This window comes from Dermacentor silvarum, chromosome 11, assembly GCF_013339745.2.
Source record: "Dermacentor silvarum isolate Dsil-2018 chromosome 11, BIME_Dsil_1.4, whole genome shotgun sequence".
Lineage (NCBI taxonomy): Eukaryota > Metazoa > Arthropoda > Arachnida > Ixodida > Ixodidae > Dermacentor > Dermacentor silvarum.
In genome coordinates this window covers 72,665,615-72,678,781 of record NC_051164.1, presented here as the reverse complement: position 1 = coordinate 72,678,781, position 13,167 = coordinate 72,665,615, and positions in this window count along the sequence as shown.

Below are 13,167 nucleotides of genomic sequence, written 5' to 3'. Positions count from 1 at the left end.
ATCATTTTTTCGCAAAGCCTTTTTCACGTCCATAGTAGGCCTCATTAGTCATTGCCATAATCTTATTACCTATAGATTTTACGTACTTTACGGCGGCTATTTTTAGGCCCTTTTACAGCCACATCTCATCTACTTCTCAGTACTCATTGCTCCTGTAGTAGACAGTGTGCTTCGCGTCCGCCGAAGACGAAGACAAAGAAGAAGCTCGACATCACGTCCGGATCACCAACTTGTGGGAACGGAAGACTCGGAACAAATAAACATTTATTCGTCGGGGCAACTAAGCTGATGTTGCGGCCATGATGTCGAGGTTCTTCTTTGTCTTCGTCTTCGGCGGACGCGAAGCACACTGTCCACTACACTCCATTGCAAACGTACTAACACTGGCATGGCACTCTTTGGCCATACCTGGCCCTTGCGCCACTAAACAACGCACATTCATTCATTCATTATGGGGTTTTACGTGCCAAAACCACGATCTGACTACGAGGCACGCCGTAGTGAAGGTCTCCGGAAATTTGTACCACCTGGGGTTCTTTAATGTGCACCCAAATCTAAGTACACTGGTGTTTTCGCATTTCGTCCCCATCGAAATGCGGCCGCCGTGGCCGGGATTCGATCCCGCGACCTCGTGCTCAGCAGCCCAACACCATAGCGACTCAGCAACACACATTCATTCCAAGTAATCAGAGTAGGGCAGTCTGTTATTGCTCAGACTATAACAAAATGTGTCCAGAATCCTGCCGCCTTACTTACTAAATCACCTTATGATCGGACAGATCTCCCCTCTAATAGTTTGGATTTAGCACGACCTTGGACTTCCCAGCGGGTTGATCACGAATGTCACTCCTATTTAGATTCAATAAGCAATCAATATGCGGATATGGACACTAGAATTCTTAAACACATGGCCTGAAGTGCGCGCCCGAAAAATCTGAGGTCATCCGGATACACGCGAAAGGCTACAAATCTAGAGGATCGATTAACGTCGTAGTTGAGGGCCAATCAGTCCGAGAGGTACCAACGATGCGAGTCCTGGGTTTGTGGCTGCATAGCGACGGGAGAGCAGTAAAGACACCCAAAACCCTCAAATCCACAACCCACAACATAGCTCAAATGATACTGCGCGTGACGTATCGAAAAGTGGGAATGCGAGAAGACGATACCCTAAGGCTCGTACAGGCTTTAGTGGTTAGTCGAATCACGTATGGCTTACCCTACCAAATCCTGAACAGGGAGGAGGAAAGGCAGGCTAACACAATAATCCGAACCGCATTCAAAGCTGCTCTGGGCCTGCCTAAATGTACCTCCACAAAGCGCACGTTAGCTTTGGGAGTGCACAATACTTTCGACGAACTGAGGCAGGCCACTCTGATGTGACAGAGGGAACGCCTCAGCTTCACAAAAACTGGTAGGGCAATATTGGCTAGATTCAATATCCCAGAATACCCCATTTATCTCATCGAACAGGCCGTACTTCTCCCTCCTTGGGTTAGATCCAAAATTACAGTAGCCCCAATTCCCAAGAACATGCATCCCGAGTACAACAAAGAAAGGCCCAAAGCACGCGCACAACACATTCAATCAACATACTCTAATAACTATAGGTACAACACGTACTACATGGATGCAGTTGTGTATGCAGAGGCGACCGAGCAGTGCTACCAAAGGAGGTACGCCCTGGAAGTCGTGAACGTGATCTGCCAGCAGCAAATAAAAACATCGGCCACGGCGGGATCGCCCACCTCGGCCGACATACTAGCAGTGGCGATCGCACTCGCTCACGATCGCACTCGCTCACGTTCGCACTCGCTCACGTTCGCAAAGAGACTCGGTCGTTGTCACGGACTCGCAGGAGACGTGTGGCATGTCTCTTAAGGGGCACGTGACTGCGGCTAGCCTCGCGATAATCCCCAAATCCTTCAAACACCGTCATCGCCTACTCTGGTGCCCGGGCCGCGTGGGGGGTACAGGGGAACGAAAAGGCTAACGCGTTAGCTCGGGGGTTTACTAACCGAGCGACGGCGTCCTCTTCTAACCCCAACCACTCACACTATCCCTCACAAAATTCCACCAATTTAAATGCCAAAGACATCCTTGCTCATCTGCGCGGAGTCCGCAGAAAATACCCGCCGCCTCACCCACAGCTTAGCGTGAAAGAGTCCGCCGATTGGCGTAAAATAAAGACCGGGGTATTCCCCCAGTTAAAATTGCTAAGCGCCATGTATTCCACTCGTTATAGGGCCAACTGTCCTTGGTGCGGTGGCATACCTACCCTAATACATATAACCGGGGAGTGCGCTAGCACCCTCATAGGCCAAATACCAGTATCACAATGGAGCAGTGGGAGGCACAGCTCGCCCGCTCCGACCTGGCAAGACAAAAGTCCTTAATCAGCCAGGTAGCCAGGTCAGGCAGGCGGCAGAGGCCAGTGGAGCCCTGGACTGAGAGGCTCCGACCACCCCTCCTTAACATCTTTTCCATTCCAATAAAGTTTCTGTTATTATTCAACACATGAGATGGACTAATAATAAATTACCTCGATCTCCCAAATCTAAAACCAAAAAGTGTGTGAAAGCATTCCTTCCTAGGACCGAATTTATGAAAAAAAAAGTGTTCTGGACCAAGCAGTATATCGACAGCTCGTCTCTCGCAACATAGCGCGCCTAAGTGTGACAAGTAGTGTTATTTGCCAGAACAGCATGACTCAGCTGAGTAAGTACCATAATTAGCAATATGCCTTCCCCGCATATACGACATACAGCAGTTGATCGACAACCATTAGCGGTATTTCCGTAACGCCAGCACTTAAGACGTTTTAGTGGTCGTGGAACTAGGGGTTCTACGCTGTACATTAACGGTCATAACTTAATCACTGAAGGGCGTGCCATCCCTGTAAATATACAGCGGTGACTACTTCAGTAGGGGCTTTCTTGTTGTCTACTAGCCTGGTACAGCGGTACACAGAAACCACACCTGCTACTGAAATTATCTCCAAGATGTCTGCTGAACTTTCTCTGCAACGCGGACTCGGTTTGGCTAAGTTTTGCTAGGAAATGCAAAGTGCTGCTAGGCACGGTATTCCGAATCGGCTCGCCGCCGACGTGCAGATTCTCGCTTGGCCGCGCGACGCACTTCAAGATGAGCGGATTCTTCTTCGGGTGTCTGGATCTTCTTTGGTCGTCCCATGTCAAGGCTACATGTACTCGCCACAGAGTCAACGAGAGTTCTGCCGCCGCCGCGGCGGCTCCGAGCTTTACCTCCCCGGTGACGTCACGGTCAAGCTGCGCCTCCACACCTGCCGGGGCGTGGCTGGTCGAAACCTGCCGTTTAGCACATGACATAGACGTGACACAGAATTTACATCAAAGGTTATTTCTCTTAACCGGCGACGGCGCTCATCCCGAAGAAAGACACACGCGCGCACACTTTTATTTTGATCGGCTGTCTTGATCATCGGCATACATTCGCGTGGAACACTACCGCCACCTCGGGGAGCCGGAGAAAACAAGACACGCGTGACGCAACCGCCACCCGGACGAGGCGCACCCGGCGGAAAGTAGACACGCATGATTGGACCGCCACGCCGGGGGAGCGGAAGGAAACTAGGCACGCAAGCGCTTGGAACGACGAGAAGAGAGGGCGGAGCGAGCGCACACATGGCCGACGCGGGTCGCACAGCCGCAAATCATTGAGAAACCCTTATTATCTACCAAAGAGTCTACCGATGTTGAAAGCAGTGCCTATTGATAACTAATTTACTGAAAATGCATATCTAAGTGATGAGACGTATAAGCTGTTGCACAGAATGAAGCGATTTTGCATCAAATTCGGGAGTTGAGTTTTTGCACACGCAGATCTGTTGACGGACACGAAAAATGCATAGAACCGTAGCCATCGATAGCTTCGCTGTAAAAGAGAAGTGGGGTTGAATTTATCGAAGAAAAAAAAAACATGTCTGTAGTTAGCAATGAAATCACATGTAGCCGAAAACAAGGCCCTGACTCCAACGTTGCTGAGCGAACTTTGTTGTCAATTTCAACCCCAGGTGGTCAAAATTTCTCCGGAGTCCCCCACTACGGCGTGCATCAATCATATCGCGGTTCTGGCACGTAAAAGCCCAGGATTCTTATTTTAATTTTGAGGAGAGTTACTCTTACAGTATCTACACACAAATGGCTTGAATTTAAATCAGATTTCTACTAGCTACCTAGCGCATAATGGCAATTACGATGCCGGCTGTGCTGCATGACGCGGTTTTTTTTTCTGTCTTTTTTTTTTCGTGGTGGGGTTGGGCAATTTTTTTAGAGATTCATGGCAGTGTTCGTACAATCAGGAGGATTGGTCCTGATTGGTCCTTCACTTTGCCATTGTTTCCAATGCTTCACCTTTCCGGCGAAAATGCAATTTCCTAAATACGAGCCAAAACGGGGAATGCAAGGCAGAAGAATATGCATTTCTTTATGGCTCCTGACCCCGACTCGTGCTCTTCTCAATCACTATCTCTCCCGCTCCGCAGAAGTGGAAGTGCCGCTGGTTTCTGCAGCAATAGTAGATGAATAGCGAGCCACTAGGGCAGTAATTTGCACATCTGCGTAAGCACGGTCTGAAACGATGAACAGAGCAGCCGAAGAAAAGTTAAGTCATACATACGTCACTAAAGACAGGTCAAAGAGAGTTCATTTGCATCTGTTGAAGGTCTGCTTCATCTTTAAAAAAAAGGTGTCATTTTGTTTCCGTGATGCATCTCTAGCTTCGCTCAGGGCGACGTAGTCATATTTAAAAGAAAATATGAACAGGATCTTTTGGTGATGACGCTTTTGGGGATATGAAAAATGATCATACCCCCAAAAGCATCATCACCGAAAGATCCTGTTCACATTTTCTTTTAAAAATGACTCCATCCCTGTGAGCGAAGCAACCTAGCCGTGAGCTAGAGAAACATGACAGAAAAAAAATGCCACGTTTCTGTTTCCTTTTTTTTTTTTTTGGGGGGGGGGGGGGGGGGGATCTCAAAAATGCTCATACACCCGCAATGGTTGCTCAGTGGCTATGATGTTGGGCTGCTGCACACGAGGTCGCGGGATCGAATCCTGGCTACGGCGGCCGCATTTCGATGGGGGCGAAATCCGAAAAAACACCCGTGTACTTAGATTTAGGTGCAGGTTAAAGAACCCCAGGTGGTCTAAATTATTCCGGAGTCCCCCACTACGGAGTGCCTCATATTCAGGTCGTGGTTCTGGCCCGTAAAGCCCCATAATTTAATTTTTTTAATGCTCATACAAATTTCTCGTCATTTTAACGGTGCTTTTCAACATCACATGCGTTGCTTCGACACCGATGAGAACAGCTGTTTTTCGCGCAAAGCTTAGTCCACCACTTTCGGTAGGAATGTAATTCACGCCAGCGGAGGGAATGTTAAAATGGTCAACGAAGGGGATAGCTTATGAATGGTGCAGCATATGAATACAAGCATTGCACGAGATTACACTTTGCATAGTATGAAAAGAAACGCTAATGTATGTATGACAGTTGCATAGCATATAATTTCCGCTTAACGAAAGCTTCGCTTCCCATAGATTCCGGCATATGTCCTTTGGATCTGCATAATCTTACGGCAAGCTTTTTTTCTGATGGACAGACGGCTTTTTTTTTCTTTTCGTGGTTGTTGCTTAGCAGAAGGACAACTACTCAGCAATAAGCAAGCATAGTAGAAAATTTTGTTTCACAATAATGTGCAGTTTCCTAACTGAAGAGGCCTGTTTAGATATTTATTGCAAGTATCTCGTTAGTTCTAGCCAGTTTTCTTTCTCTTGGCGGGACCGCCACCCGGACGAGACGCACCCAGCGGCAAGTAGACACGCGTGACGAGACCGCCACGTCTGGAGAGCGGAAGGAAACTAGGCACGCAAGCGCTTGGAACGACGACAAGAGAGGGCGGTGAGAGCGTACACATGATCGTCGCACAACGCACAACGCAAATCATTATTATCCCTTTTTATCTACCGGAGAGTCTACTGATTTTGAAAATGGTGCCTATTGATAACTAGTCTACTGAATATGCATATACAAGTGATGAGACGTATCAGCTTTTGCATAGAATGAAGCGATTTTGCATCAAATTCGGGAGCTGAGCTTTTGCAAACGCAGATCTGTTGACGGACACGAAAAACGCATAGAACCCGTGACCCTATAATCTGTGCAGGTGCTTCCGAGTCCACAGTTGGCATTGCTGTACGGGGTCAAGACAACGTTGTGCGAATCGCAAAGACTTTGTCCTTGAGAGAGCGAAAGCGAGAGAGAGGGAAAGAAACAGAGGGAAGAGATAGAGAGAGATGAATGCAGAAGAAATCAATCATCTTGAAAAAGAGCCACTGCAGAATCGAAATTCAAATCTGAGAATGCTTAGTCCTGTTCTTGACATGGAAGGACGGTGGCGTGTAAGCAGACGGCTGCTATTGTCACGGGAAGCAGAAGTTAAACATTCTATTTTGTTACCTCCACTTCGCCCCTTTACAAAACTTGTCATAAGAGACTGCCATAAGCGTAAACTCCATGGTGGCCTACAAGATACCCTTACCTAGCTCAGGGAGAAATTGTGGATACCCCGTGGAAGACAAATAGTAAAGAAAGTCATCGGAGAACGCAACACTTGCATCAAGATATACGCCTTAAGCCAAGCAGCGCACCTGTTGCACCATTACCAAGTGAACGAGTACGCCGATCTTATTCCTTGCAAGCGGCTGGAATCGATTTTGCTGGGCCTCTGTATATGAAAGACAGTTCGTCAAAAACCTACATTGTGTTATTTACTTGTGCCGTCCGTCACAAGAGCAGTACATCTTGAATTAGCCACGGGATCCACGTGTCATGGATTACCTGACGTAATGCACACAGACAACGCACAGGGTTTCAAGAAAGCATCAAGAGAAATCGCCTCGTTAGCAAGAGTATTGTTCAGTTGAGAGCTCCAAGACTTTTGCTCGCAAAGAAGAATACAGCGGAAGTTCATCCCAGAAAGGGTGGCATGGTCGGAGCGATGGCTTCTGGGAGATGTGGACACTTCAGGGCCAAGATCTACGGTCACAAGAAAGTGGCTTTATCCTAAGTAGTTACTGGAGCACTTTTGGAAAAGTTGGAGGAGCGCACAATACAAACGTTCAACCTTCAAACAACATAAAACCTGGCGATATCGTACTTCCTTGCGAAGAAAATGCCTCACGACAGCTGTGGAAGACCGGACGAATCCAAGAAGTACATCGAGGACTTGATCAAAATATCAGAACCTGTTCGGTGAAGCTTCAAAATGGCTCTGTAATACGTCGACCCGTCCAGACTTTGTACCCTATTGAACTTATTTCGCTGTAACAGACTAAACGCGCCTTCCCGGGGTGTGGAGGATATTGAATATTTCCTTTTATTTGAAAAGCCAAAGAAGCAGAAGGCAACATCCAGCACGCGAGAGCGCGAACTCCCGGAGAAGACTTCAAAGTAACAAAGAAACAGCGTACGCAAAAGAATTGTTAGAACCATTAGATACAATTGCTAAAGGCACCGTTTTACATCTGAACTGACGGTAAACTTTATAAGGGCTTAAACCGGGGAGGCTTTCATAGAGATAACAATGGAAGAGCTTTAGCTCCGAGTCCAGATGGCATTACATCAGGCATGTTGAAAATATAGTTTGACCTCTCCCCACAAGACTGCTCTGATTAACTACTCTCTCATGAACGCATCAATTCCTCCTGACTGGAAACTTGCAAAAATAATCCCCCTGCTTAAAAAGCAAGGAACAATAATGCATATAGATAATATAAGGCCAATCGCACTAACTTGGAATGTTATGAAATTAGGAGAAAGGGTATTAGGAGAAATTAGAAAGGGTATAAAACCTGGCGATATCGTACTTCCTTGCGAAGAAAATGTCTATATGGAGAGCACATTCGTATCATGAAATTTTTAACGGATAATAAATTATGGAGCCCATGTCAGATTGGATCTAGACCTGGATTCTCGATATGGTGCGCACATGTTGATTTAGAGAAACGCATTATGCTTGCTCGACACAGGCAGCAGCATGCAGCTTTAGTGACCCTTGATTTAGCTAAAGCATAATACTGTGTGGAACATGTCATACCCCTTAACGTGTTAAACAGCATGAGTTTTCCTCGGTATATTATAAATTGGATGTACGAATTTTTAAAGGATGGTAAATTTCATTGCTCCCAACGCGGCTTGCCGATGCGAAAATATGATCAATCAAGACGAGTTCCCCAGGGATCTGTCCTTTCTCCTATATTATTTAATGTTTTATTCAGCTCAATTCCTTTGTGCGATACCGTACAAGTATATCTCTATGCAGATGACACAGCATTCTTTGCGTCTGTGAGTGATATTCACTTATTACAAAGAAAACTGCAATCATACTCAGGAACGCCTGAAGCTTGGTTTGCGGATGTTCAAATGTCGCCTAATGTTAGGAAAAGTTCATTGATTGTGTTTCCATTGAATGCACCGGTGAATATCTCTCTCCAGTACCGCCAGGAAATAATTCCGCAAGTTGACTTCATCAAATATCTAGGTGTAGTATACGACTAAGAACTGAGCTCGCGAAATCACATTGATCATGTTAAAACTAGGGCAACACGCGCTGTTGGCATGATAAGCAAACTTGGCCGACATCGCTCTGGGTTAGGAAAACTCTAATAATGATTTATCGCATGTACGTTCGACCGATACTGGAATTTAGGTGCGTGTTATTCTCTGGTGGGCCACCACTAAAGATTTCGACATTCCGAAGGGCCTCCCGCTCTAGAAGAACCAGGGGGGTTCCCTGGTTCTTCTAGAGCGGGAGGCCCTTCAGAATGCCTTGGTTTACCAAAATTTGTTGCTAACAATGTTTCAGATTAAGAAGCATGGCTGCCTACTCTTCCCTGCATATTCCGCATTATAACCGTATAAACATATTTCAACGTTTATGAATCTTATAGACGATCACAATTTGTATTTATTAGTGAGTGAGGGAATTTTTCAATGAACATTGGTTCCGCTTACATAGACCTCAGGCTTTGTTTGCACAAGCTGAGCTAGATCCATTAAACGTGAGTGTACGCGAGATCATTTGCCCAGATAAGCCCCTGCCTAATATAAAGATTGAATTTGATGATATAGTTCCATCGAATGCGAAACTCCAGCCCACTACATATTTCAATGGCATATTACAAGATCATTTACCGCAGTTGGGAATAGATAATGTGATCGCAACTGATGCGTCAATGCGTGAGGAGAAAGCGGGTGTGGGTATATTTTTTTCTGAATCACTATCCTGGTCATATGCATTACGCCTTCCGGATTTCTCACCCATATTTCTGGCTGAACTATGAGAAATTATCTTAGCTCTTCCAAAACTTCCTTCAAATGATTCAACAGTGGTTATAGTAACTGATTCACTGTCAGTATGCACCTCATTACTTCATCTTCAGACACTACTGTAGCCAAAACAATTCAATCATTAACCCCTAAAAGCTTAGACCTGGTGCAATTGGTATGGGTTCCAAGCCATCGTGGTATATATTCTTGCGATAGCAATTATATGGACACTCCAAAGCAGATTTCTGCCGTCGGCGTCGCCGTCGCCGTCGCCGTGAGGTTCCGTATGACGTCAATGGCGATGAAATCGTCGCCGCGCGCCGCCGAACGCTGTATGTGCGAGTGAAAGGGGGTGAGGGACGCGCGCTTTCACGGGGAGTGAATGCACGGCGGAGAACAAACGCGCGTTCTGCGCCGTGCTCCCTTAAGGGCTGCAGAAGTAGGCGTCTCTCTCCTCCTTTACAATCACCTATATGTAGAGCAAACGCGCCTTCTTCCGACGCGTGAAAGGCCGTGGGGGGGATAGGGGGATGGAACGGAGGCGACGTTTAGCTGCGGCACCAAGTGCCTATTTATATCAGAGGCTCCAGCAACAGTCACCAACGCCGCACGCATTTTGAGCTAACGCGGGCAAAACGCCGATGGCGTCGACAACAGTTCTGCGTGTTGTTGCTACCAAAGCCGCTCACCTTACTTCGTATGACATTGCTGTGTTGCTATCGCATTCATTGCTTCGCCCTTAGGGCGAAACTGTGACATTTTTTTTAATAGCATGCCGTCGATTTAGAAATAAGAGGGGAATATTCGAATTTTCAATCCGAAAATTGGGCATTTCTTTCTCTACGCAAAATATCCTCTCCTTCCGGGCTTCTTCATTGGGTTTTAGACACATGGAACATCTGCGTGGCCATTTGCGACTACGTCTGTGACAGAATTAAGAAGGCTAGCATGTTAATTTTCGAAATCAATAATTGGATAAGCTCATAAAATTGCTGATTGTTTGCTCGAAATTATTCTCGTATCACCAAAAAGAAAAACTCAAAATTTGCTGTTTATTTATAATTACAATCATTTTTATTTCTATATCTGCCAGGTAAATCTATTTCCTAGTTATTATAAACGTTATACCTCACCCTCATTTACTTTTTCGTTTAGGTTTTTCTCTCTCCCCCTACCCTTAACCTTATTATTCTTGGCCAATCCCCGTAGTGGCTAAGCGCTACAAGTGAGGAACAAGCAAGCAAGCAAGCGTCCGCCATGGACTGCATTCGAAATAATTACTGTAAATGATGTAAATACAATTGTGTTTCATCCTAGGCCGTGACCATTTATTCTATAAGGGAAGACAGGGCGGTTAACCAGAGGATGTGTCCGGTTGGCTACCCTATACTGGGGAAGGAAAAATGGACACGAAAGGTGAGAGAAACGGAAGGGAAGAACAGAAAAATATAAAACTGTCCAACGTAATATAAAATTGAGGTAGGCGCTTTTTATATAAAGCAGCAATGTCGCGAGTGAGGCGTTTCACGCGCTATCGATGCTAAACAAACGTTACCAAATCGATCACATTATCTGAAAATGAGCGTCCACACTAGAAGCCAGGTAAGCCGTCTGGGTACACGGTATAACGTTCCACATACCATCCCAGGCGCATCGGTACCATCATTTCTCTGATCTTTCCCACCCAACTGGCCAGGGAGACAGAGATTGATTGATGTGTGGCGTTTAATGGCGCAAGGGCCAGCCAGGGGGAGAGAGAGATACAATCTTTAATGATAACCTGGAGATGTTAGTCTGGCTGATCGCCTGACTTGCCACTCCAGGTACAGGGTGATGAATATGATACACAACAAAACTTGTTGCTGGGCGAGTTGGTTCATACTTAAAGTTAGCGCTTGTCCGTGTCCCTCACTTCGTCCTTGTTTGAATCTTGCGCAGTATATTTGTTTTCCTCGAATTATGATATGCACAGTGATGAACACTTTAACTGGCCAGTGCACGGTAAGATGACAAATCTAGCGGGGATTTACCAAGCTTCCGAAGTGCAAACAAGCACCTGCGTTTCACTTCACGTGGCAGTACGTGCTGAACTTTCGGCCCTGGAGTGCCGAGTGTTGCATCGGTAACGCCGTCAAACCCAGGTCCCTACCGCCTCAAGCTCCTCCGTAGAAAACATTGCATCCATACGAGAGTCCTAGGACACAGGAGTGACAAATAGGCTAAGGTTCTCGTGGGGTATACAAGCCGGCCAGACTTGCAAAATGTTTGAGCAATCTCAGTGTCTCGTTGGCCTTGGTGCAGAGCGAGAGATCCGAAATGCATAACGCTGTTGTGCTGATGCGCGAAGTCCGCGCACGGTTTTCCACATCTGAGACAAGTGCTGGCGATGATCCGACGAATCACAAAATCGTTTCCATCTGTGATATTGTAAGGCGCCAATACGGCGCTGGATCTTCTTTTGCGTCTGTCTTGCCTCTCTGAGATCGTGGATGGAATTCGTACGCCTGTATTTTTTTTTTCGACAGCCAACGAACTTCAAGTAGTCGCTACACTTCAGCTTTAAATTCTTCGTGTTTCGGGAAAGGTGGAAGCGCATGTAGTCTTTTGAATACCGTTGAATTTCGACAAACACCACTCGCGTGTCCGATCCTCTGACATATTCTGCAATAAACAGGTTTCGAAACGAAATAAGGCCGCACCGCAAGCCTAAAGTTGCCTGCCATTACATGCAATGATAAGCATTCACCTTTGAAGACGAGCCTCACGCAAGTAAATTTGCCAAGGCCCCGAACTTGCAGTAGGGCAACACAGTCTATCGCTGGCTTGGTTAAAATGACTAGCCCTTTGTCACTTATCGATGTGTCAACGTCGAAAGCAAGATCAACTGTGTTTTCATTGTCCCGTGGAATGTAATGGCGGAGACTAACGTCGCCCAGCAGTTTTATCATCATCAAAGGATCGAGTGCGCTTTGGTTGTGGACATCGATGGCCAGGGCATTCCTTCTGGGTATTAATTCTGATTTCCTCAATATCGCCTAGAACAAGCGCCTCCCGGAAAATCCAAATGACTTGTCCACGAAGTCGACTGAGATTGTCCGTAGGCGTGTCAGGCACAAAGAGAATTGTACGCGCCGATGGACTTACTTGCCGTAGACCATCTGCTGATGTTTATTTTCTTCGCCTCCCGGCGGACAATTATCTCGAAGTTTTCTTCACCTGAGGCGTCGTCGCTTGAGCGGGAATAGAACAGTGTCCCCGCTGTCGGCTTCAATTTGAGGGCAGTTTCTCTTCCTCGGGCCGGTTGCTGCCGAACCAGTAGGCCGACTATAGGTACTGCCGACTCCCCTTCTATTGCCGCAGCAATGGACGCCGATATTAATAGCATACTGGGCGAGTTGTTACAGGTTCATCTTTAAAAAAAAAACGCTTAGAATAGGAGACTATGCGAAGGGAGGCAGGACGCATCTCCTTCTTCTTCTTTCTTTTCGGTGGTTTTACGTGCCAAAACCGGTTCTCATTATGAGGCACGCCGTATAGTGGAGGGCTCCGGATAAATTTTGACCACCTGGGGTTCTTTAACGTGCACTCCAACGCAAGCACACGGGCGGTCTTGCATTTCGCCTCCAACCAATTGCGGCCGCCACGGCCGGGATTCGATCCCACGACCTCGTGTTCAGTGCGCAAGACGCATCTTCGCACTGTCCCTCATTTTAAGCGCCTTTTAAATATGAATGGGAGCGGCGTCTCCCAGTAAACCACGCAAAAAAATGGGGGGAAAATGCCGAGAGACAAAACAGT